Source organism: Pinus tabuliformis, chromosome J (genome assembly GCF_031772625.1).
Source record: "Pinus tabuliformis cultivar Carrire ecotype Pingquan chromosome J, CPIR1, whole genome shotgun sequence".
NCBI lineage: Eukaryota > Viridiplantae > Streptophyta > Pinopsida > Pinales > Pinaceae > Pinus > Pinus tabuliformis.
This window is the reverse complement of record NC_142295.1, coordinates 590,114,815-590,141,904: the sequence shown is the minus strand read 5'-3', so window position 1 is coordinate 590,141,904 and position 27,090 is coordinate 590,114,815. Positions and strand designations below refer to the sequence as shown.

The 27,090-nt window shown below is 39.2% G+C and overlaps 1 pseudogene; it reads right to left on the bottom strand.

Moving 5' to 3' along the window:
* LOC149228367 (pachytene checkpoint protein 2 homolog pseudogene) overlaps positions 1–27,090 on the bottom strand; it is a 131,364-nt pseudogene that overhangs the window by 4,809 nt on the left and 99,465 nt on the right.

Here is a 27,090-nt window from a genome sequence, read left to right as displayed (position 1 = left end):
AAACCATAATACTTTGGTGATAGTTTATTATCCTTCTTAGCTTTCTTTAGGGACATTTTTTTGTATGGTTGTAGCCGTAGAAATACCCAGTCACCTACATAAAAACTTCTTTCGCTGCAATGTTAATATGCCTGTTGTTTCATTTTATTATGTGCCAAAGTGAGGTTATCCTTTAAGAGTTGGAGAAATTGTTTTTGATGCTCAATGTGATCGTCCACTGCTCGAACCTTAGAATTTTCTCTTAAATATGTTGGGATGGATGGTGTATGATATCCATAAAGTGCCATAAATGGGGTCGTTTTTGCTGCAGTATGGAAGGAAGTGTTATACCAACATTCAGCTAGAGGCAACCATATGACCTATTGTATTTGTTTATCAAATACAAAGAAACGAAGATATCCTTCCAAACATTTTTTCACTATCTCAGTTTGCCCATCAGATTGAGGATGATACGATGAGCTATGAGTTAATTGAGTACCTAGACAAGAAAATAATTATGTCCAAAAATTTCCAGTGAAAATGGGATCTCTATCACTTACAATAATCTTTGGGTTTCCATGTAACTTTTGAATTGTTTCCATAAATGCAGTAGCAACTGTATTGGCTTTAAAGGGATGAGATAATGCATAAAATTGTGCATACTTGGTAATTCTATCAACTACCACAATGATGACACTCTTTCCTTCGAACTTGGGTAAACCTGTGATAAAATCCATTGAAACCTCCTCCCAACGTTTACTTGGAATGGATAAAGGTTGTAACAGATCTGGGGTCTTAATTTTTTCAACTTTATTTTGTTGGAAAACCAAACATTCTGCCACAAACTTTTGAATATTAGATTTAATTCCATCCCAAAAAAATCCTTCTTAACCATGTGGTAAGTTTTTAAAAATCTTGAGTGCCCTCATAAGGGAGAGGTGTGCAATTCCATAAGAATATTTTCTTTGAGTTGGGAATTATTACAGAGGTATAAGTGAACTTTGTACCATAACGAATCCTTTTTCCAGATAAATGTATTAGATGTGTTGGGGTTTTTTTATGACTTTTGAATGAGTGCCCACACTTCTTCATCATTTTTCCATTCATCCCTTGCATCGTTTATCCAATATGGTTGGATAATAGAAATGGAAAAAAGCAATGCTTCCACATCCTCATCCTTTCTTGAGAGTGCATCTGCAACAACATTTTGCTTCCCTTTTTTGTAGATTATCTCAAAGTCATAACCCAACATCTTTTTGACCCATTTTTGCTACTCTCCTGAAGATAATCTTTGTTCTAAAAATTATTTAAGACTATCATGATTTGTTTTTACCTTGAAGTGTCTTCCCATTAGGTAAGGTCGTCATTTCTTAAGTGCATGTAGTATTGCCAATATTTTCATCTCATAAATAGCTTTGAGTAAATACTTTCCTTTGATTCGACGACTTTCGAAAGAAATGGATCTTTCTTCTTGCATTAAAACAGCACCAATTCCATTTCCTAAGGCATCACATTTCACAATAAAGGTTTTTGTGAAGTTTGGTGTAGCTATGACCGGTGCTTGGTACATTGCCTCTTTAAGATGTTCAAAGGTTTTCGTTGCTTCTGGAGTCCAAGAAAATGCATCTTTCTTCAGTAATGTTGTTAGAGGTCCCATAATTCTTAACAAACTTGCGATAATACCCTATCAACCCGATAAATCCTTGTAGATGCTTTATGGAGGTGGGGATTTTCCATTCCTTAATGGATATAATTTTGCTAGGGTCTACCTTAACACCTTCATGAGATACAATATGACCCAAATATTCCACCTCTTGTACTCCAAAGAAACATTTAGAGGTTTTTGCATATAATTGTTTCTCCTCCAATAGTTTGAGCACTCTATCAACATGTTGAACATGATCCTTCCAAGACTTGTTGTAGATTAGTATATCATCAAAAAATACTAACACAAATTTTCTAAGGGTTTGAAAATGGAATTCATCAAACCTTGAAATGTAGAAGGTGCATTGGTAAGGCCAAAAGGAATGACCAAATATTCATAATGACCCTCATGAGTTCTAAATGTTGTTTTCAGAATGTCTTCAGTCTTCATTCTAATTTGATGATATATCCTGAACGAATGTCCAACATGGTGAAGTAAATTTCTCCATGCAATTCATCCAATAATTCATCAATGACAGGAATGGGAAATTTATCTTTAATAGTGAGCTTGTTGAGCTCCCTATAACCCAGACACATGCGCCATGATCCATCCTTTCTGTGCACCAATACTACTGGACCAGAGAAAGAACTTTGACTAGGTTGAATTATACCATCCTCTAACATTTCTGCAGCCATACGTTCAATTTCACTCTTTTGGGCATAGGGATATCTTTAAGGCCTGATGTTTGGAGGAACACTTCCTAGAATCAAATGAATAGCATGATCATGATCACAAATAGGTGGGAGGCATTTGGGATTCTCAAATACCTTGGAATGATTATCCAAGACTTTTTGGAGATCTGGAGAAATAGATGATTTCAACATGGGAACCTCTAGTGAACATAATTGTGAAATTACGCCACGTTGTTCTTTCTTTAGAAGTTTTTTCATGCCCTTAGAGTTGATTAGCTTTCATGGTTTCCATGTGATACCCCTTAATTCAACTTCTTTTCCTTCTGAAAAAAAAAATAAAAATAAATAAATAAAATAAAATAAAATAATATATATATATATTCAAGAAAAGTTCTTGAAAATTAAAATCTATTGTACCCAAAAATTGTAGCCATTAGACTCCTAGTACAACATTAGCACCACCCATTGGAATGGAAATCATTGGACTATTCAAAACATATTATCCCCTGGATAGCTTGATATTATGGCACTTTCCAGAGAAATTTATGTTTCTTCCATTTGCAACCATCATTTGACACTCTAGTGCTGGATATAGGAAGCAATTCAATTCCTTCGCTATCTTACAATGAATAAAATTATGGGTACTACCCAAATCAATCAACACTATTACCTTTTTCTTCTTGATATGTCCTTCTATCTTGATAGTTTGAGGAGTGGTTATTTCGGCCAATGCATTACAAGATATGGTTGGATTCATTTCTTCTTTCTCTAGGCTTTGTTCCTAGTGTGTATCCTCTTATTTTGATGTTTCTTGTTCTTTTTCTTCTTCCTCTTAACAATCTATGTAAAATAATTTCTTCTCAACACACTTATAACCTTTAGTGTATTTTCTATCTCAACTGTAACAAAACCCTTTTGCTCTTTTTTATTCCAATTGTTTTGGTGTCAACCTTGTAGGTTGTGGAAGGCTAGGGGCAACACCACTTCAATCTTTATAGTTGTGATTGGTAGGCTTCCTTGTTGCCATAATTTTTCTTTCAATTTTTCTTGCCACCCTGAATTCCTTCTCCAATGAATCAAGTTGCCAAATGTGAATCTCATGTTGGACGTTATCCTTTAATGTCCCTATGAACACATCAATCCTATGCTCCTTTGGAATATATTTTACCCTTATATTCAACTTTTGGAAGTCCTCAATGTGCTCCACCATTGAACCTTTTTGTTTTAGATTTATCAATTGGCTAAACAAAGTGTTTTTTTTTGTATCCTCATAATGTGATATCATTTATTCCATAAAAATTGCCCAAGTGACAATTTGTTTACGAGAGCAAAGCCATCGATACCATACAAACTGATTGGGTTCCAAATATAAAGTTGCAATGTGTACCTTTTGTGTGTTTTGCACATTATGGAGATCGAAATATTGCTCCATCTGTAGTATCCATGTTACGGGATCCTTGCCATCAAACTTCCTCATATTGATCTTTGGAACATGGTGGGTCTTCAATCCAATGTTAGAGTCTATGAAATCATGATTAACATTTCTTTTATTCTCATCATGAATATCCTTTACTACCCTTTCACCATTAGAAAGAAATTCTTGTAGCAACTTTGTCAAATCTATCTTCAAATCTTCCATGTTGCCTTTAATTTTTGCTTCTATACCATCCCTCTTAGCTTCCATGCCATCCATATTAGTTCCATGCCATTCATCTTAGCTTCCACATCATTCTTTAAACCATCCATCTTAGCTTCCACACCTTTCTTTAAACCATCCATATTAACTTCTGTTACTTTTTGTGAGAATGAAATTTGTTTCCCTTGGTCTCATAATTTTGATATATCATGTTGCATTTCTCACTCTTCTTCATGACTCATGCTAGAGATTTCAGGTTTCTTACTAGGAGTTTCCATTTTCTTTATTCAAGGAATCAATTGATGATAATTATGCTTCACTATGTCCTTTGAATTCCTTCAAACTATATTTGCAAACCAAATTTATGCAAAATTTTAAAAAGACTACACATCGTTTTAAGCTTTGTAGGAGCTCGATATTGAATTGGTTGTATCTCTGTAATTGTGGATCTCCAAGGTCTAAAATTTCTTCCTGTGGTATCCCTCTGAGTCCTCATTCCAACATCACAAGTCTGATCAAGATTGGATTCTCTAAGAAAAATTTATTCCAAATCTCCCACGATGACCTGATTATATGTTGAAGTTTCTAACTTTACTTAGTTTAAAAACCCTTCTTGCACTTTTTCTAATTTATTCCTACCTACTTGTTATCATTCTTTAACAAGTTATTTACAAAGTAAATAATGAAAATAAACACCAATGCATGCTTAACATATTACAGATCAGCAACTAAAATAAACAAGAACAAACACACCACATGACAACATTACTTTTGGACCAATGTCCCCGGAAAAACCCAATGCGGGAAAACCGATGTAGCTATCTGGAGTTTTCTTATTAATAAATATCAGAGTACAATTTGGGTGCTAAAATTGGCCTACCCAACAGAGAATTTCCTTAGCAGCTATACCTCACATTTTGAGAGAAATGTCCTGGCTGAAACCTCAGAAAATCCTTTTGGCAGTTCCTCAACACAAAACTGCTCTGCAACCCTAGGGTCTGCCCAATCTGGATTGCATCAACCTCTCCTAGCTCAGCACTGGCCCTATGTCAGCCTTACTTGGCTTGTGTCAACCCAAGGAGGCCCTATGTCAGCTCTGATAGCCTTTGTGTCAGCTACGCTGACCCCTCTGGTGCTCTGCGCAGCACTTGGCTGCCTCTGTGTGGCCTTGTGTGAGCCCTTGTTGGCTCTGCGTCACCCTCCTTGGCTGTTGCGTTGATCTCTCGGCACAGTCTCTGCTTTCTCTATTTCTCTGTACTCAATTCCCTTCAGTTGCTCTCCCGATCACTGATTCTATCTCTCTTAGCAAACCTCGCTCTAGAGAATAGAATGACTAATTATCTAGTGTACTCTCCTAGGGACCCTCAAGTCTCCTCTTATACTTTTCCTGTTGACATCTCAACGGCCCAGATTAAGTCTCTAATCAATGGCTAAGATTAGATCTCACTTGATCCATGTCTTTTGGACCATTCTAACACAAATTCATATTAATACACATTAATATTTTATTTTCCCTAAGTTTAGACTTAGGGACTCCATTAAAAATATTAATTATTTTAATATCTCCTGATCTATTTAGAATATTCCCAAACCCTTTTTGGGTATTGGAGATCTCATGTGCCCCAACCTCTCTGCCAAATTTCGTAGCTAGAGCACATCCGATGCTACCCCAAATCAATACTTCCTCTTAGCGAGGACTGTGCTCTAGCAATACTCCTCACTGAGTATTACTCTGATCATCCAGCATCGATACTTGTGCCAATGCTAGGCCTTCCTGCCCAAAATCCTCTGCACTACTGCCTCTTGTATTGCTACCCTTGGTTATGCCACTGCCACTGCTACATCTGTACAACAGCTCCCTCTGCATCCGTGCTATTGCTGGTCCTTTCTCCCAACACTGCATCCGTACTACACCTCTTCTCATCATGTTGCATTGTGTCGCCCACTGTTGCACTGCAACTCAGTTACTAAGACATAAGTAACTGATCTCCCAACTAACCTCCCTGTTGGGCTAGAGACACCCACTGATGTTGAAGCTCCCTCTGTCGCTAACATGTGCTCCCTCTTTGACCTCTATGCTGCTGCAACAACTCCCTGCATCTCGCACTGTTGCACACCTCTTTGTACCTTCCTGCACTAGTGCAACACTCATGTGCCTCTCACGCTACTATAGCCTGCTATCTCTGCACTGTCTTGGGAATCCTGCATTGTAGCTCTCTCTGCCACTCCATCCACATCCGTGTCTACCCACTCAGCCAGTCCTACTACTCCTTGTCGGGGCTTGCGTAGCAAGGTCTAATCCAAGAGGTTGGGTACCTCAAGGATCCTGCCCCTCATCGCCTGTAGTCTACTTGACTACAGCTCGATATCTCCCCACTTCTGCTCAAGTGGTACATGTGCACTCATGGCACTGCCTTAGTCTCGGATGACTCTCCCTTACTCTTCTTCCTTGGGCACTGGGTCGCATAATGACCCATCTCCCCATAGTGGAAGCACTTGATCGTGGAGAGATTTTTCTTCTTTCGCTTCTCCTGCTTTCCCTCATATGCTAAGGCCACATCCTCCTCCTTCTGCTGAACCTTGATCCCTTTGCTGCTGCTACCTGTCTTTGACTATCATCTGATCTCTTCCTGGTGAAGAGCTACCCACATCTCGTCCCAAGTTAGGAAAGTCCCTCTGCCCAAGATACTCTCGACAAACACTTCCCAATCTTTTGAGACAACATTCAGGGTTGTTCTCACCATAAGCTCCTGATTCGGTGTCGCTCCTATAGCAGTCAATTGGTCTCGGATCTCATCCATTCCTCTGAGGAAGGTGTCGATCGATTGACCCTTCTTCATCTAATACGACCTCATCTGGTTCTCAATTAGCATTCTTCTCTGCAAAGAAGTATGCTAGTACAGGTTCTTGAGAGCCTCCCACATCTCAACTGTCATTCCCTTCTTGGCTATATGTGGTACCACATGATCCTTGATCCTGTAAACGATAATGCACTTGGCCCTCGCCATCACCTTTTCGTACCTTTCAATTTCATTGGGGTTGACTGGGACATCTATAACTTTCAAGGTGAAGTTCTTGACACGATTCCTATCAAGCACTGATAAGATTTTGGCGTTCCAGAATGCGAAGTTCGATGCTCTACCCAGTCTATCCTGGTCTCTTACCCTGTGTAGTGCCATGACGCTCCTCTACTTCCCTCCTAGAAGTTCTTTGTTCAACTCCTCTGAGTCTCTACTTCCCATCTGGAAGTTCTCTTCTGGACTCCCTCTGAGTCATGATTTCCCTCCTGGAAATCCTTTTGTCGCTTGTCGAGATGCCCTCTGCTTTAATCGTCTTGTGCAACTGCACTTCTGATCCAAGTTCCTCGACTAGAAACCCTCGGTAACAACTCCTTTGGCCCTGCTCTATTAGGTATTGTTCTGACTACAGTAGCTCACCAGCTCCACTTTGCTATATTTATTTAGCCTTCTAGACTCGAGCAACTGCCTCTCTGTGAACTACATCAACCCCTCTCTGCCCCACACTAGCTTTGCGTCACCCCAGATGGGTCTGCCTCAACCCTGGGATGCCCTGCGTTAGCCCTCTATCCTTCTGCGTCAGCAACGTTGGCATCTCTGAGGCTCTACATAGTTCCCAACTTCCTTTGTGTGGCTCTGTGTCACACTTCTTGGCGTCTGTGCTGCTAGAAACAACTTCTGCCACCTCAGAGCAGTTGTTTTCTACTCCCTATTGCTCCGCTTGGCTAATGTCTTTTAGTCCTCCTATGATTTGCAATCATGTTCTGATACCATGTTGAAGTTTCTAACTTTACTTAGTTTAGAAACCCTTCATGCACTTTTTATGATTTATTCATACATACTTGTTATTATTCTTTAACAAGTTATTTACAAAGTAAATACTAAAAATAAACACCAGTGCATGCTCAACATATTAAAGATCAACAACTAAAAGAAACAAGAACAAACACACCACATGACACCGTTATTTTTTGACCAATGTCCTCGGAAAAACCCAATGCGGGAAAACCAGTGCAACTATCTGAGGGTTTTCTTATTAAGAAATATCATAGTAGAATCTGGGTGCCGAAACTGGCCTACCCAACAGAGAATTTACTTAGCAGTTGTACCTCACAATTTGAGAGAAATCTCTTAGCTGAAACTCGGGAAAATCCTTTCGGCAGTTCCTCAGCACAAAACTACTCTGAAACCCTAGCATTTGCCCAATCTGGACTATGTCAGCCTCTCCTAGCCCATCGTTGTACCTACATCAGCCTTCCTTGGCCTATGTTAGCCCTAGGAGGCCCTGCGTCAGCTTTTGGAGCCTCTGCGTCAGCTACGCTAGCCCCTCTCGTGCTCTGTACAACACTTGGCTGCCTCTGCGTGGCCCTGCATGAGCCTTTGCTGCATCTTCATCACCCTCCTTGGCTGTTGCACTGCTCTCTCGGCACAATCTCTGCCTTCTCTGTTTCTCTATACTTAATACCCCTCAGCTGCTCTCCTGATCACTGATTCTATCTCTCTTAGCAAACCCCGCTCTAGAGAATAGAATGACTGATTATCTGGTGTACTCTCCAAGTGACTCTCAAGCCTCCTCTTATACTTTTCCCGTTGACATCTCAATGGCCGGGATTAAGTCTCTAATCAATGACTAAGATTAGATCTGTCTTGATCCATGTATTTTGGACCATTCTAACACAAATTCATATTAATACACATTAATATTTTATTTTCCTTAAGTTTAGACTTAGGGACTTGTTGTGCTATACAGCAACCCTCCCAATTTCAAAATTTTCATCCAAAAATTTAACAAGAAATGCATCCCCTTTTTTAAGACTTAGTTAAAATCAATAATTAAATAATAATCGCAAGCTTTGATTTGTCCATACAATACATGAAAATCTTTATGAAAAGGTTCAAACCAATTTGAATATTAAACAAGAACTTATCGTAAAAAAAAAATATAAAAGAATATGTCGCACCCTTTATTTAAAGGATGGATTTAAGGCTTCCATTGGTAATCGTTGATGCGATAACACTATCAGAAAGCGCAAATTGCAAGTTATCAAAGAAACATTCCAATAGTCCACTCAAATCTCCCGATGCGATAATCCAATTCAATTGGCCATCGTTGAAGACATGAGTTACATAACGAATACCCATTTGGAATTCGCCGATGTGATTCCATTAAAAGTACGTTTTTAATAAAAAGTGAAAAGGGATTGTTAAATGAGTGTTCACGGGTTTAAACTTAAATCTATTATAAATGAAAAAAAAAATGATTTATTGCTTATCCCACCTCCCCATGATAACTCACTTTTATTGCAATCAGAGCTATGTATGGAAACAGCTAAAGCTTAATGTTTGTACCTCCCGATCTATGATATGCGATTTTCGCTAATCGCTAATCAGGAAAGGTACGAGATTCACTTAAAATGACTATTACTAATATGTGTGATGTGAAATATCATTATGACATTTAAGTATCACGATTGGCGGTTACGGAAGTCATTAATAGAGTAGTTAAGGGTGAATCCTTCGAGGATTTCATCCATGGTAATATTTGAGTTCGTATTGCTTATCATGCTTAAATTACCATTAATTTATTATATTCTGTGTTGGCTTTGAATGGGTTTTTCTCTGTTACATTCTTTTTTTTCTTTTGCAAAGCAAGTCTGAGTTGATGAATCCAGCAAAAATGACGAAGAAATCAAAGAAACCAAAGGCCCTCATCATAGCCAAACAAGAACCAGTTAAAAAGGTCTTGATAGTTGATACTACCTGCCTCGGTCTAGGCAAGGCTTCATGGGAAAGTATTTACAATTTACTGGAAACCGAGGATCCGGAAGAGATCGAAGAAAAAGTGGCAACAGCAGATACCATGAACAAGTCAAAGAATACTCGTAGGGATTTGGCCAGCTCTTATCTTCACAAAATAGCAGCCCGCACCAAAGTATTACCTTACAACGACTTGGTCAGATGGGTTATTGAAAGTATCAACATCACAAATAGAACTTTCTTTACGACTGATGGAAGAATGTTCGGATCGTTCAGAGCAGAAGATATCAAAAGAATGTACCATTTGCCTAAACCACAAAAGCGATATAACAAATCATTTTTGGAAGCTTTTGCCAAAGAAAATTCCATCGAATCAGACCCTATCAGACAATGGAGGCATTTTCTGACCAAACACAAGCATGAATCATCGGGTATGTACTCTGTAGACTCATTGGCATCTCCTTACTGTTATGTTGGTGCTATGATGTGCAGACTCTTTGGAGTCCATGATTCTGCCAAATTTTCTATAGAGATGGTACCTTTAATGGAGGCTACAGTTAATTCTTATATCATGGATTGGGCGACCATTTTGTCTGATAAAATGGCCAACCAAATACTTGATTATAGGAAAAACAGGTTTGTGACTACCCGGGTAATACCCCCGTTTTATATGAGTGCCTATATTTTGGACACTATCTATTTCAATTCTGAATACCCCATTTTAGGTTGGAAATGGACTCCACAGGACCCGAACCCCATTCATATCTATCATAAGGAATTGTGGAAAGCCCATTAAAAAAATCATCTTTATAGAATTTGTCATGGTTTCATCCTCCCCGTGTATTATGCCATATTCAATAAACCCGCTCCTAGGTTGTCCGAGGAAGCCTGTGTCAACCTAACTTCAATTGGTAGTTGGTTTGGTGAAGAAAAGTTCACCTACATCAGACTTTTTGGTAGCACTACTGACCCACATGTCCTTCCCTTATACATCCCTGATAAGTTACTTGCCAGAGAAATAACATATCAGATAATAGTAGAAGGGATGTTAAGGAACCTAAAGGAGTCTAAAAATCATATGTGGCCTTCATTCCCCCTTCAATCTGGTGCTTTCACCCTGCATGACTTCAAACATGCAGAGAAGGAAGCTAAGAAAATTAAAATGTTAAAGTTAACAGTCATCCCAAAGAGGCAGTATGATCCTAAATACGTTGCCTACAATGTCACTTCTCATGCCAAAATCGCGAAGTTTGAACATGAGAAGGATAATTATGATGATTTTTTTGCTTCAGGCGAGTTATTTTCTCAAGTGAAATAACTAGCAAAAATCAAATTGGGAGCAGAGGGACTAGAGGAATTTTACAAGTTCAAGACACAGAGATTGCAAACATTTCCTCTGGACTTGTTAAATAATACCTCTATGGTGCAACTAGAAGGCCACTGTGCAGAGAAAATTATTGAAAAGACTCCTCAAAAGGAAAAGACCCCAGAAAGAGATCAGACACACAAAGGAACTAGTGAGCCCCTTGATACAAATATCAATATTGATCCTACTTTACTCAAGGAATATGAGCAGTTCAACCTAATCATCAATAACCCGAATAGATCCCAAGAGCTCACTACACCAAAATTGCCTACAGTACAAAAGCTTGAAGTTATTACTATTCCGATTGAGGGGACAAGCAGCCTACCCAGAATTCAGCAAGACATAGAGATCATTCCCAAGAATCCTACAGCAGAGATTGTACTACGAAATGAAGAAATACCACCTCTCGATGTCTTCTACAGTCCAAAGAACAGGGCTGTAGTTAAAAGACAGAGGAAGAAGAAGAAAATTGATCAAAGTCCTCTTTTAACTCCTCAGGAAGAAATGATGAATGTGGTATGGAAAGTAGAAGTCAATCCCTCTAAGGATTTAACAAAGCTCTCGCAGTATGCAGGAGCTTACACAACGGCGACAATGGACAAAGCCTCAGAGGTCAGCCATCTGATGAGGGAAAAGGATCAAAGGATTACTCAACTTGAGGTGCAATCAGCAGAAGAACAACAAAAGATTAGTCAACTTGAACAATAGTTAACAGAGCAGAGGCAGCAAAATGAGTGATTAAGAGAGCAGTTGAAACTGGAAAAACAGAGAATTGATGAGCAGACTCTCCATAAACAACAGGAGTTGTCTCATGAATTAAGCAGGCTTCAGATGATAAGTGAGTAAGAAAAGAAGGCAAAGGAAGATCAAATTGCACAAATGCAAGAACAAATAGAAAGGTACAAGGGTTATCCACAGGTAAGTGAATTCAGAACAGAAGCCTTGGAAATAACCAAATTCGTGTCCCAATAGTTGAATATTCTTTTCCAAAACATATCATTAGCCAATCCCTTATGCGATATCTCTACATCATTGATTGAGAAGGCAGTGGACACCAAACTTGAATTGGAAAAGACAGATGAAAGGTTAACCAATTTTCTGTCTTGGCAAGATTCCATAGAAGGAATGGCTGCCAACTTGCCGAGAATACAAGAATCACATAAGGAAATCTTGTTTTCTGAATGGGAGTACTGTTACAGGGAAAAGTGTCTATGCAGAACTGCTAATCCCACTAAGGTGTGGTATCTACCTTAGAAACAAACAAGGTAAAACTACTTTCGTTTTCCTTTATAAAAGATAGATGAGAGAAGAATAAAAGGAGACCAACCTCTGTCTTGCGCTTGGTTCCTTGCTCGATTCCTCTCTCTTCTGATAGTCCTTTGCTACTTGCTTCCTTGTATACCCAGCTTCACAGAGTACCTGTAGAATCAAAGCAGCATAACACTATACGAGAACATGGATCTATTATCATAAACAATCTAGGATCAGATGTAAATTGACCATACAAATGCACAAAAATATAGATTGCACAAGAGTATGGAGGAAAACTTGAATAGATTTATTGATAATAAAGAAAGAGCCAAGAGAGTTACAACCAGTTGTTCTGACCCAGCATCATCCTCTCAGCAAGTAAGCCCTTCTTCACCTCATGCAAAGCTTAGATCACCCAACACTATGACGTTGCCTCAAGAAACCAACAGCGATTCCTTACAAGATGCAAAATTCCAGCCTCTGGATCTCTAGGATGAGGGATCCATATATAGATATATGTAAGGGAGATGAGTCAGCTTATGATTTGATTAGTGTCTTCCCTCTGATAGTTCTTGCTTCCACTTGGATATTGATGATCTCTTACTCATCCTTGGTCGAATTCAGAAAGTCAAGTGTCATAGGAGAAGTTTCTGGAAGATTCCATGCTTCTCCACCTCGCGGATTGACACTGCCATTTGTCTCTTCTCGCCCATTGCACCCCATAGAAGGGTTTTTTGAAATGCAATGCACCCACTGAGTGTACTTAGGTGAGATGCAACGCACTTTGCCTGTGGAGCAGGTGAAATGATCATGTTTTAACCAGTTCTGAGTGGTTTTTCATGGAGAACTTCTGGGAGAAGTTGTAATCAGTTGACCTTGTTCCTTTAGGGGTTGGAAAAACACTTTTAGGGATTTAGGAGCCCTTGGTTTATGGACATTTTATGCTTGGGGTTGCAGTGCCCAAAAATGTCTATAACAGTCGCCCCCTAAAGCATGAGGTCGTTAATCTTTTTGATGTCGGGTGAAATGCTTTATCATGAGGATCCGAAGTTCTCTCAAGCTAGGAGGAGACCTGTAATAAGATACAATACAATACATTATCTTCATAATATTTTCATGATCTAGCTGAGGCGAGCATTCCCATGCTCAGCTTTATAAATTCATTTTCATGTACATAGGACAGACAATTGTCTGAGTGTAGACTGATGATTCTGGTAGAGCCATCATTCCTTTGATTGGATGATTATCTGTGCAGCAATGATGTACATTTGATGTCTTTATTTTCCTGAATATATATTGCAGCCCGGATGGATGAAACTAGATCCGGGGTCTTCAATCTCGTTCGATCTTCACTCAAAGTACAATTCGATCCATGTGAGAGATGTTCTGGAGTCGAACATGGAAAGACATCGCCTGATTACCAGCCAATGATGTAAGTTGTTAACAGGCGTGAGAGGAATCACCGATAATGATAATGATCCTCAAGGTACTGCAGTACAATTCACGTGGTGTGAATAAAGGACTTGGCGTCAAACACCACGCAAAATCTTTCGGTCGAAGGTCATTGATGTAAACCTGTCCCCAGAAGTGAGAAACTTGCCATTGAGGCATGCAAGCTTCAAAGTACTGAAAGGGGTGTTCCTAGATCGACTTCTTGGATAGTGAGCTGATGTCGACAAGAAGCGATCCATCATAGGAGGGCCTTAATGAATCCCACATCAATGACACGGAACAGAGCAAATGATTTTAATGGAGGTGAAACGATCTAGTTATATAAGGTTTAGGGTGGCGGTCATGAAAGAGTGGAGCGTAAATGTATTGCAGCGGGTGAGACACAGGTGAATTCTCTAAGTGACTTGTCTTGAACATATCGGCGACACTGACGTGATGGATTGGTAGCATTAACCCCAAATGTGGATGGCGTGATGGGACCATGGTGATGCGACCGGTGAATGAAACAACCCAACCCGACTTGGATGCGGAGTGAAAGTGTCATGTTCAAGAGCGACTTGCTACCAACAAAGTTTCTTCAAGTTTTCTTCCCAATTTTTCCCCGGTCATTGCTGACCAATACCTCTTTATTTTTGTCAAGCTTGAGGAGGATAACATATGCTTGTTCTATAATTTTCCCTTCGAGCAAACATATCGCTATGTTTTAATGAGCCTAGCGATAGTGAAACTCATTCTTGTCTGCTATGGACAAGTTTGTCGCTATTAGGTTTTAACGAGTTTAACGACAAAGATAACTCGGTTCTTTTCAATTTTAGAGAGTCTGAAAAGGGACGTAAAGGAAACTCTAAAAATACTTTTTCGTCATCTAGTCCCTTAAGTCTGAAAAAGTATAAAACAATACAGAAGGGATGAATTTTCGATACTTTTAACGAGCTGAACAAAACAAGTGCTCGATATTTTTGTGTAATAATCCCTCAGGTCCAAAAAGATTAAAATCTAAAGGAGGGATAGCACTTCCAGTCCCTTTAACGAGCTAGAGAGGCCAATGGCTCAGCAATCTTTTCATATTTTATGAGTCAGTTGAAAAGAGCTTAAAGGAGACTTGTCTTTGAGGAATGAGTGATAAAATTGGGTAGCAGCTGATTCCAGGTAAGGTTTGGAATTTTCCAATCACGACAGTGTTACAAGGATGGCTAATAGGATCACTCTTCGCAACTGTTCCTCAAAAAGGGGTAAACAATCAAATGGAGGTGATGATGGGAACACGACCAAGGCTTTAAAGGCTGAAGTACTACATTCACGATGATTATTTACCGGGAATTGGTTCATTTTTTATTGAGCTTAAATGCTGGGGGAAACATTTGCTCATTGCTTATGTTTATTTTTTAATGAGCATGAATTCCGCGTTAAAACTGCTCGATTAATCCAGTCGTATAATAATAATGTCTCATATATGAAACGGCAATTTTTCAAATCTTTGCCCCACATCCTTTCTTTATGCAAGTTAGGAAACGACCAATCCTACGAGTTTAAAGGGTTAGAGGACCTACAAATTTAAAAAAATAAATGGTCGCTCTTCGCTTGCACGCCAAAAGGTTTGCATGCCCCCAGGTATAAAATAGAGTTTCAAGGTCACCTTCTATTTTACCGACAAGACATTCGTTTTATAGGGAAAGGCCTACCTCTTTCAGGTTACCAAAGATTGTTTTATCAGGACCGCAAACAAAACACTTCTTCGGCGATGCCTACCGAAATAGAAAATGGCGAGTGGCGCAGACGCCTCCACCCACATAACTTTGACGAGGGAATCTTATTCCAGTCTAACCCCCTTTTCCAATCACGGACGGGAGCATCAGACTAGTCATATATCCCTCACGGAAACCTACCCTATACCTGAGGTTTTCCTACCGAAGCAGACCAGGGTGCATGCGCCCTGGGTTTCAGTCATGTCCCCCGAATCACTCGCGCTCATCAGGTGGACGAACTGGGGATTGATGAGACATTCCTTGCATGAAAAGACCATTCAGGGATGGTATATGACTATTTGCTATGCGTGAACCGGGGAATGAAAGCTGGTCTACGAGCTTGACCACTCTTCCTTCGTGCGGAAAACACATTACTCTAAAGAGTGATGAGACAATTACTCCCATGCAATAAATATAGTCTCGTCCAAGGAGTAGATTATAATCTAGGGGTCCTTGGACTACCATTACGTTCATTTGAATGGTCTCCCTCTCAATGTTATGGGTACATTGGGAAGGATCCCTAACGGTCGACTGGTTCCTTTGTCAAAGCCTGTTAGATTTCTCATCTCAGGAAAAAGCGATGGCGAACCAAGCACTTTCCAAGCAGTCGAGGAAAGGATACTCACAGAAGCCCCTTCATCTATGATGGTACCGGCCATAACCATTCTATATACTTGGGCAATGATTCAGAATGGTACACTAGCCGGTAAATGGGGTCTGCCTAGCTGATTCCAGCCGAAGGAAACAACTAGGTTGCTTGGAGGTGGGACCGAATAGACGGCCGGGTACGACTCTGACAAACTTCCTTCCTGCGGTAGAGGAATGGGTAAATTTCCCCCATGTTCATCGGAGTCTGTGTTTACAAAAAAAATTTGGACGATGTCATCCTTGTTCTCTTCGGTGACTGTATCATCTGAAGATAAGACCTCTGAAGGCAAGACCAGGTCAACTGCCGCCTCGACCTTTTGAATTTCGTCTGGTATGGGTTCAGATGGTTTATCTTCAATGATAGATGCTTCGGTCGACCACCTGGGCGAGTCAGCCAAATTTTCAACTAGCGACGGACTCAGCAAGAGTTTCTTATATCCAGGAGGAAGTCGTAACGGTGAAACCGGACGATCGTCCAAAACTCTTTTTGCCTCGTCTAAGAAGGTACAACGATGGACGGCATGATCACCTTCACACAATTTACAAGGAAATTTGCACCTTCCTTTTTGTCCAGGGACTTCACTTTCACTAGTCGACGGTGTGTTTTCAACATGATCATCAGAGGTTGACGACATCGGATTGTGCAAACGAGGAGACCAGTCCCTTAAGATCCGAGGGATGCAGGGACAATCTCTATGATAGTGGTCTCCTTTGCAAATGACACATGGTGATTTAGGCCTGGTCAGTGCAGTGTGTGGATTTTCGCTAGACGACGCTTGGTTGCCCCCTTTCGCCTTTGGCTCCTTCTTCTTCTTCTCTTTCTTCTTCTTTTCCCTCTTCTTCTCAGATACTTGATTTTTGGCTTTACCAGCCCCATCAAGCGAAGAGGAAGGAGGAGAGGAAGAATTCGATGAAGTATAGGGTTGGGGGGTAACTCTAGAATTGTCTAGTTGCTGACTCGATTGTTCAGGAATCACGGTGTTCTGAACGACAGAGGTTGAGAAAAGCCATACGGGCAAACCAATCATCAATCCTGGAAGTGACAATGTGGCCATGTGGGGTGCACCAACATCTCCCCAAGAGGAGAAGGGACTAGGATTTCCTCCAAGGGGAACTCCTTGGTTGGTAGATTCCATTTTCTCAACCTAAGACCAACCTAGGAAAGGTGATGATTATTTCGTTTAAAATAAATTTTACACGCTTTGACACAATTTGTTTTTTCAATTTTAAATAGTCGAGAAAAAACAAAAGATGACTCTAGTCGCCTTCGATTTTTAATGAGCCTAAAGTGACAAGTGCTCAGATGGACCTTTTCCATTAAGGAGTCTGAAAAGGGATGAAAGGGACTGCTCTGGAAATCTAGGCAGAGGGATTACCAAACCAATCGCAAAACTGCAGAATACTTTTTACGGTACGGCAGTCAATCTTCCCGAATGTTGTGTTTAGTGCATTGCGATCGATAGGGCGGCAGACACGGCTTCCTATGGATAAAGGATTAAGCCTATTGTGGTCTCCCAAAACATACTCGTTGGTATGTGGGAGCACAAGTCCGTACTGGCACTTATCCTCTCAAAGTGGAGGAATCACCCAACCAACAGTGAGAACAATAGTTACTAGGCTTTATGACGCGGGAATACGTCTCTAGCCTAGACTTCTAGATGTTGTGCGTTAGGTTCCAAAGCGTTGTTAGATTCATTAAATTTATTTTATAGTTGATCTTGCTTAAGAAATTTTCCTTTCAGGTTCACTGCGTGATGTAGATGTACAATTCCTAAAATGCAATCTAAGATGATAAACAATCTTTTATCTTCTTTGTGCAATGAAAATCCTAGCTACTAAGGAAAGAAAGACAGAATTCTTTCAACAAAGAGCAAAGAGCACACACTATATGCACTGTCCTAAATCAAACCAATCAAACAGTCTAAATGCAAATGCACATGCATGTATTTGTTTTCATCCTTCTTAATATGTGAATGATAAAAAGAAAGCTAATGCACAAATCTGAATTACTTTTCAAACGACAATTACTAACAAGTTTCTTTTCAAAATCAAAATGAAGACAATGACAACACTTTGCAATTTGGAAATGAAGACTTGCTTTCGACGCTAGAAAAACAACTAATTTAGATCAAATACAATAGTAACAGGGTAATCGACTATCAAGAGCAATTAGACTCTCTTCTATGACTGAAAACGACACTTGCGACACTTTCAAATCAAGAAACGACAGTACAATTACGTTACTTTTTTGCAAAGGAGAATTGAAAATGACTCAACAAATACACAAAAACATTTACAGTTCTTTGCACAATGGAGGCGGAATATCAGCAAGGAAAGGGGCTTCAAATAGAGGTGTACTGACTACAAGCAGCAAAATTCTTGAATAGATCCGAAAAGAGTGAACAGAAACCAAAATTCAGGAACAATGCCTAGTCTGATCAGCACACCTGTAACATAGTGAATTTGAAATGCAGCGCACCTACTACACTCGGGAAGTGCACTGAATTTCAGATTCACAGAACAGAGAGTGCGCTGGGCCAGGGACGATATTTTGCTTGGGTTCCGGGTCACAGTTTGCAGTTCAGTTCAGGGATTTTGGCCGAGCAAGTGGTAATCAGTAAATCAACAACAAGGGTAGATCTAAAGAGGTTACTAGAGCCACCACAAGGGCAATTAGAGAGTTTGCAAATCAATTGTTTAATTCATAAACAAAACCCAGAGATTGACTGAAGCGACATTTATCTACTTTGCATTTGCATAGCAAATGCAGTTCGAAAGCTACCTGGCTCAACTTCAGGCTCCGTCTGTAAGTTTATAAAGTAAACAAATGTAGATAAACAAACAACCTAGTCGCTCCCCAGCGGAGTCGCCATTTTTTTATAGGGAAAAGTGTCTATGCAGAACTGCTAATCCCACTAAGGTGTGGTAGCTACCTTAGAAACAAACAAAGTAAAACTACTTTCGTTTTCCTTTATGAAAGATAGATGAGAGAAGAATAAAGGAGACCAACCTCTGTCTTGCGCTTGGTTCCTTGCTCGATTCCTCTCTCTTCTGATAGTCCTTTGCTACTTGCTTCCTTGTATACCCAGCTTCACAGAGTACCTGTAGAATCAAAGCAGCATAACACTATACAAGAACATGGATCTACTATCATAAACAATCTAGGATCAGATGTAAATTGACCATACAAATGCACAAAAATATAGATTACACAAGAGTATGGAGGAAGACTTGAATAGATTTATTGATAATCAAGAAAGAGCCAAGAGAGTTACAACCAGTTGTTCTGACCCAGCATCATTCTCTCAGCGAGTAAGCCCTTCTTCACCTCATGCAAAGCTTAGATCACCCAACACTATGATGTTGCCTCAAGAAACCAACAGCAATTCCTTACAAGATGCAAAATTCCAGCCACTGGATCTCTGGGATGAGGGATCCATATATAGATATCTGTAAGGGAGATGAGTCAGCTTGTGATTTGATTAGTGTCTTCCCTCTGATATTTCTTGCTTCCACTTGGAGATTGATGATCTCTTACTCATACTTGGTCGAATTCAGAAAGGCAAGTGTCACAGGAGAAGTTTCTGGAAGATTCCATGCTTCTCCACCTCGCGGATTGACACTGCCATTTGTCTCTTCTCGCCCATCGCACCCCATAGAAGGGATTTTTGAAATGCAACGCACCCACTGAGTGTACTTAGGTGAGATGCAACGCACTTTGCCTATGGAGCAGGTGAAATGATCTTATTTTGACTAGTTCTGAGTGGTTTTTCATGGAGAACTTCTGGGAGAAGTTGTAATCAGTTGACCTTGTTCTTTTAGGGGTTGGAACAACACTTTTAGGGATTTAGGATCCCTTGGTTTATGGATATTTTATGCTTGGGGTTTCAGTTCCCAAAAATGTCTATAACAAGTACCAGCTAAGGAAAGCCGAAAGAGCAACTTCTAGGTGTAGATCTGCAACGAACGATTTGATCGAATTAGTGAATAATAGTTTACATATGTCTACTTTGATCACTGATTGCTATCCAGGTAAATTCCCAAAAGAAAAGGCATTGGAACAGCATTGGAAATGGGAGCTAACAAACAGAGAAAACAAATTGGAGAAATCCAAAACTTGACATGGGAAACATTCTGGTTTTTCCTAGTCAAGCCACATAGCCAACGGATGACCATGAAATGTCTTTTAGATGCAATCAACTGCATGATCTCCGAACTCTCTGATGCCACCTATACAGCTCAGCTACACTCCAGGATGAGTCAGCCTCCAGAAATCCAGCCAATGCTCGCAATCTGCCAGCTACAATCACAGGAAAAGAAGTCAATACAATGAATTTGTTCAACTGCTACTACACTGCTATTTTTATAATGAATCTCAGATTTTCATGTCTACAGTTAGAACAACGCATAGCGATTTTTATTGATAGTTAGTTGTTATTTTTAGTATTTAAGACCCTTTCATGTATTTAGAAAGGGTCCTCAATTTGTATTAAAATTTGACTTGGGAGTTGCACTTCTGTACTTCTAATATTTTTTTATCAAAAGCTGGACCAAAGTTCTGCATTTTTGTGAAAGAGGCTTTTATAAGACTTGCACTTTTGCATCTTTTGAAGGTGTTCTCAAATAGGAAAGCAGAATCTGAGTGTTGTTTACATCGGGAGAATTCAAATGCATACGATACTATTATCACTGTTTTTGTCTTATTTCTCTATGTGAATAAACATTCCTTAAAATTGCTATTATTGATATATGTATATTTTTCAAAGCAATTCTTTAGCTTATCATTTCTGAAGGTTTTAGAATTGTTATCATTTGGATATATTTGTTAGTAATATATATTGTGATGAATGCAATAATGTTTTTATATTTACTTTTTTTAAATTCTTAAACAAAGTAATCATTATATGAATGCATCTTTCTCTTTTACGAATAAGCCATCTTTATCATTATTTGTTTAATAGAAACAATAAAAAATCGTGTTGTTAACAAGATACCCGGGTTAGATTAGTTATATTTGTATATTTTTGAATTGTAGGATAAAACACTTATTACCTTCATTACACATTACAATACAATCACCCATCAGCTCATATATCACTGGGAAATTAGTCCCATTATATCCAGTCGGAACCACCACACCAAATGGAAAAGGAGCTGCACTAAGGTCCGGACCGAGTGGTTTTCACTGATGTTGATGCAGCGATTTTAGAGGTATCAACAGGACTCCATTAAAAAATATTAATTATTTTAATATCTCCCGGTCTGTTTAGAATCTGCCCAAACCCTTTCTGGGTATTGGAGATCTCATGTGCCCCAATGTGTCCACCAAATTTCATGGCTAGAGAACATCCGATGCTACCCCAAATCAACATTATAAACTAGTTCAGTAAAGCAAACTTGTATGAAGTTCCACATGCCACTATTTCAACCTTCGAATCTGAAACCAATACACAGAAAAATAAATTTCGTCCTCTTTCTATACCATTTTATGAAATGTCAATCTGATGCTCAAAGAGAAAGATATGACGATTTTCCCCAGGTCGCCTATTTGAGATATAATTCGGGAGTCTGAAAAAACCTTAAATTCCTTGGATCATATCTCCGAAAATGTAGCAAGACAAGATTGAAAATTAGTACCCAAAGTTCATCGAGATTTCGGCTCAAATGGGTTTTAATTTTAGCTTCTGAAATGTTGTAGGAAAAAATTATAGCAAAAATTCTACAATGTCATGTTTGAAGAAGTGAAACCCTAGAATCCAAATCTTTGATACCAATTGTTATGCAACCAGCTCACAAAGTAGAAGAAAATATAGAGAAATGACTTCAAAATCAGCCTCTTCGAGGGGGAAACCTCCTTTACATTACACAAATGAACAATTATTGTATGAAACAAATGATAAGACCTCCTTTCTATATATAAGAGTCTAAGTGGTCACCATATAGTCAAAGCCGACATAACAATAATAATGTAAGGGCACAAAATAACAATAATGGGCATCTGTGGGGCACAATAATAACAATATGGGGACAACATGGGCACAAAGATAACAATAAGGTGCTAAAATGGCAATAATAATAAGGGAATACACTAGTATTATAGGGGCCTAACACAGATAGGGTTTTAATTTTAGCTTCTGAAACGTCGTAGAAAAAAAGTTATAGCGAAAATTCCACAATGACCTGTTTGAAGCAGTGAAACCCTAGAATCCAAATCTTTGGTACCAATTGTTATGCAACCATCTCACAAAGTAGAAGAAAAGATAGAGCAATGACTTCAAAATTAGCCTCTTCGAGGGGGAACCTCCTTTACATTACACAAATGAACAATTATTGGATGATACAAATGACAAGACCTCCTTTTTATATATAGGAGTCTAAGGGGTCACCAAATAGTCAAAGCCGACATAATAATAATAATGTAAGGGAACAAAATAAAAATAGTGGGTTTCTATGGGGCATAATAATAACACTATGGGGACAATATGGGCACAACAATAACAATAAGGGGCTACAATAATAATAAGGGAATACACTAGTATTATAGGGGCCTAACACAGATAGTGCTTCCACTTCTTCATAGCTTACATCATGGCCTAGATATCCTTGTCGTAGGTAGGGTAGTTAAGAAATTCCCCATGAAATAATTCAGAATGGTAGCATATAGGCCTTCCTCCATGTATTAGAAAAATTCCATAGCATACCCACTCAAATTCGTCTCTGCTTCAAAGTGTTGTTGCAATTTTGGTAATGCGAAAACAAGTGCTTCACTGATTTTCTTCTTTACCTCCTCAAAATCCCTTTGTTGACCTTTTCCCTACTAGAAACTCTTGCGACTTATTGTTATGGCATGGAGCGGTGCTGCTACTACTGAAAATGAGGCTATGAATTTCCTCAGGTACTTTGTTACCCCAATGAAACTTCTGACCTTGGAAGAATTAGTAGGCACTGATCATTTCATGATGATCTTCATCTGGGCGGGATCTATCTTCAACTCTCCTCCACCTATCACATACCCAAAATGCACCAAAGGTTTTCATGAAAACTCACACTTCTTGATATTTGCTAGCAGTTGGTGCTTCTCTAATGTTTCCAGCACCGGAATCAAATGTGATATGTTCTCCTCCAAAATAGCATTGTATACCAATATATCATTCAAATAGATAATAATAAATTAATCTATAAAAGGGTGCAATATGTCATTCATTAATCTCATAAATGTAGTTGGTGCATTACATAGGCCAGGAAGCATTACTAACAACTCATACTAACCTTGCATGATTTGAAGGTGTTCATCCATGTATCTTCTTCTTTGACTCGAACCTAGTGATATACAGACTTTAAGTCTAGCTTGGTGAAGTACTTTTCTTGTTGCAACTGATCTAGTAGATCATCTATCCTGGGAAGGGAGTATCTATTCTTGAGCATGATTTTATTCAACACCCTATAATATATACACATCCACCAAGTCTTGTCCTTCTTTGGCTCAATGATGATGGGTGACCCACATGGTGAGGTACTTGGTTGAATGAAACCCTATACCAAAAGTTGTTGCAATTGTTTCTTCACCTCACTTGATTCTATGATAGACTACCTATACAACCCACTATTTGGCAATGGGGGGTCTGGAACTAGTTGGATCTCGTGTTCCACTTCCCTCTTAGGTGGTAACCCTTTATGCTCTCAGAACACATCCCTATATGCCTATAGAAATTGTTCCAATTGTTGTTTTTGTTTCTTAGTACACCCCTCCAGGGATGCCTTGCCTCTTACTGACTCTTTTACAGACTGGCATTCTCTTAAAAACAATAAACGTACTTCTTGTTGGAATTGATCAATTTCTTGGCTTGATTGGCACTTACCAATGAAAATTTCAACTTTCCTTTGTGCGCGTTCATGATGAACAATTTTCCATCCTTGATGAACCAGTACTAGTTGGCTCTCCACATGAATATTTCATCTCACAAATACATGTAGGGACTCCCAAACGTGACTCCACATACATCAAGGGGAACCACACCTAGTTCTAATTCACCAAAAAAATCAGCACTAATAGAAAATCTAATGTTTCATTTCTTTGTTACCTTCATCTCTGCATCCTTATTTACCCATCCCATTGGATATGGGTTTCAATGATCACGAACTTCCATCCCCAATTTCCTTACCAGCACTATTGCAATGAGATTTGCACGCGATCCTAAGTTAAACATTGCATCAATCTTTTCCTTCTTGACCTGTATCTTTATATGGAAGAGTTTCGCCATTTTTTTCTCTTCCTGTTGTTGGAAGCTACTCAAATTCACCGCCTTTTGCATTGATGTATAGGAAATTTTCTCATCCATGTCCAAGTTGCTTTCAACTTGGCTGCTCGAATCAGTGGCCATAATATTCTTCTTATTAATTTCTTTCTTCTTGTTCTTTAGGTTTAGCTTTGGATGAAACATCTAGCACTTCTCCTCTATATGGTCATCAATGTTGCAGTTGTCATAGTGGTTGTTAGGATCTTTGCATTGATGTGGTGTGGTTGTCTTCTTTTTATCTTTCCCTCCTTTTTGCTTATTCTTCCCCTCCTTAGAAGCATTTAGTTGCTCCTTCTACTTTGATCCACTTGATTGTGCTCTCTTCAGGCCTATGTTCTCCGGGTATTTTTCCTGTACACAAGCCTCGTCCATTGATTTGAACTTGAACAACATCAAGTGTAGACCCCTAAATACTTGAGGAGTACATTTTGGTTCTTTAGGGACATACTCAACATTATGGACATCTTTATGAACTTTGTTCTGTACTCCTGCACATTTTGGCCTGGATTTTTCCTTAAGTAGTGCCACTGGATCCATTGGTCCTCTACGTACCCAATAGGGTAAAACTATGACTTAATCATGGTTTTGAAGTCCTCCCACTTAGTCACTAGAGGATCTCTCCAACCATAGGGTCCCTGTGTGGTTCTCCCACCAAGTTAGTTCATGGCCCTCTAATTTCAGCCACACAAATGAAATCTTATATCCTTCCTCAATTTGATGGACACTGAAATAAATTTCTAGTTGCTACAACCAATGATTCAGCTTCAAAGCATCGATCCTGCTGTGGTACGACTTGATATTGAATTTTTCTTCCATTTTAAATAGGTACTATGATTGATTCACAACACTCAAACTAGTTTGGTCTTTTTGGGTTATTTCTTCAATTGGTTCTTTGTTTCTTCCCAGTCTCCCAATCCTCCTTCTTATGTGTCCTCTATATTTGAACCCCCATCTTCTCCAAATATCCCAAGCTTATTACTCAGGGCCGCTATGAGGAGGTTTAAATTGTTATTTATATCTACAACTTGTTGTTCTAGACACAAGGATCACGAGGGTCATTCACAGATTCTTCAGCCATGATTAGGGTTTTATGATTTTCGGCCGCACTGATCTAGATCCCCTACAAATATCCACAAAATAACCAAAGAAGATTACTATGATACCAATATGATCCATAAACTATCATGAATACTCCACTGGATAGTTCGTCACAACATATCTGATAATATTATATTAAAAATCTTAAATTATACACTATTACAGTTTTATTAAATTTATGGATATGTAAATTATTGTTAATCATGCATGCATGCAGATTAAAAATATGCAGAAAATAGAGAATGGAAAAATACAATCTTACACACACACATAAGGTATAAGGTATTATCTAGAAAGCCTTTCAAGGAGAAAACCCAGCTAGAAGGTGTGGCCGCTCTACTCTCTTTCTCTATCTGGAAATATGGTTGCAAGTACAAAGAAGTATGGCTTGTGGCACATAGGCTGCTATAGTGCAAAAATCCTCTCTATGCGCTCTACCTTTTATCCCTCTTATGTTATTTTTATCAACTATGGAACAAATGCACTTGAAAGAATGGAATGCCTCTTCCTCCTAGTGGCCTGGTTATGACACATCCTTATAGCCTACTATTGGTTAAGTTTGACTACCTCAACTCTTAAACAGAGTTACAATATAGATTCTTCTAGATTATTTTACACATAATCATGTGGTTAGCCCATTTTCCATTAATAATGGGGGTCGAAGCGACATTCACCTGAATTATGGGTGTGAAAATAGGAAGGTCAACTTCTAAGAGGCATAGCTTTCGAATACAGACTTTGATTGACACACTTCTTGCACCATTGGAAATATTTATGTGTGTAGAATAACATGAAAATATGCTCACTTATGCAAAAAAAAATATCCCCAAAAAACATCATTTGATGCCTCAAAAGCTCCTAGAAGGTTTTAGACCTTGTTTTTCCAAACTAGGTCTTGTCGATAAAAACAGTCCCATGAGTTGGTTCCTCCACTTTTTCCACTCTAAATGAATTGAGATGGATAACAAACAATATAATGATCCAATAAAGATTAATTGGATATTGTTACATAGTATTTTGTCACACATCCTGTACTTCCCCATGACATACCCCAAAGTGCCCGAAACATGACTATCATGCAGTGTACTCATCCAAATATGCAACTCAGGTCCTCCCTAAAACAATGATGGAAAAATTCCTTGAGCTTCCCCTGAAGGAAATGCTCTTCAAACCTAATTTTGGCATCATCACCCCCCTCACACTAAAAACCACGATGGTCGCTAGTTGCACTATACTAGCCCTGCGATGCCATCGCTCTTTTGGTTGGATACCAGTGATGATCCCTTAAAGGAAGTTTTCCCAAAGACGACAAGAAGCTTCATGATCTAGAGGCTTCTAGAAAAACAAGATGGAGGTTGTTCAATGTGGATGAGGTCGAGTTCTCTCAACTTGGCCTTTTGGTCTTATCCCTATGAGCTACCTCCTTGAGATGAGGGCCTTCTCCTATCTTTTGAGAGATCCTAACTCCCTTTCCTTGCCTATATATTCATCCTCTCCCATTCCCAAA